This window comes from Triturus cristatus, chromosome 1_2 (assembly GCF_964204655.1).
Source record: "Triturus cristatus chromosome 1_2, aTriCri1.1, whole genome shotgun sequence".
In the NCBI taxonomy this organism is placed as follows: domain Eukaryota; kingdom Metazoa; phylum Chordata; class Amphibia; order Caudata; family Salamandridae; genus Triturus; species Triturus cristatus.
This window is the reverse complement of record NC_140580.1, coordinates 618,325,372-618,326,065: the sequence shown is the minus strand read 5'-3', so window position 1 is coordinate 618,326,065 and position 694 is coordinate 618,325,372.

Genomic DNA, 694 nt, shown 5'->3' with positions numbered 1-694 from the left:
ACCACTGATGCATATATTATCCTACTTAAGGTTAAATTGCATTAGAATGGAGGTCAAAATAAAGCTGGTAGAATGTTGGCTAACTATTTAAAATTTAATCTGAGCACAAAAATATTGGGTCCATGCGTAATGAGCTCACCAATAACATTGTGTCTTCTGATTTCATATTTCTAGTGTCTTCCAAGATTACTACACATCATTGTTTACAGAAGATACCAATCCCTCAATACTTGATAAAGAATTTTTTTTTTACTGGTATTATTATCCTCCTTCCTTCCCTGATAAATTTAAATCATAAGAAGCCAATATAAATCTTTAAGAGATTATGAATGCTATTAAATCTCAACAAAAAAAAGCTGGATTTTCTATTGAACTACTTCCCTCTTTTTCATCTATTTTTGCCCCAAGTTACTTGAACTTTTCAGTTATTTTCTTTTACATTCCAAAGCTAGTTGCTCTATTCTGGAAGACCTGATTATTATTATCCCTAAACCTGACAAGGACCACACACGTTGTAAAAACTATCATCCTATTTCATTAATTAACTATGATTGCAAAATAGTTGCTAAAATTGTAGCATCTTGCCTTGAAATTGTTGTTCCCCTTCTTGTCATAGCTGATCAATCTGATTTTATTAAGGGTAGACGTGCTGCAGATAATGCCAGAATGAATTTTAATATTCTTGAATTTGGTA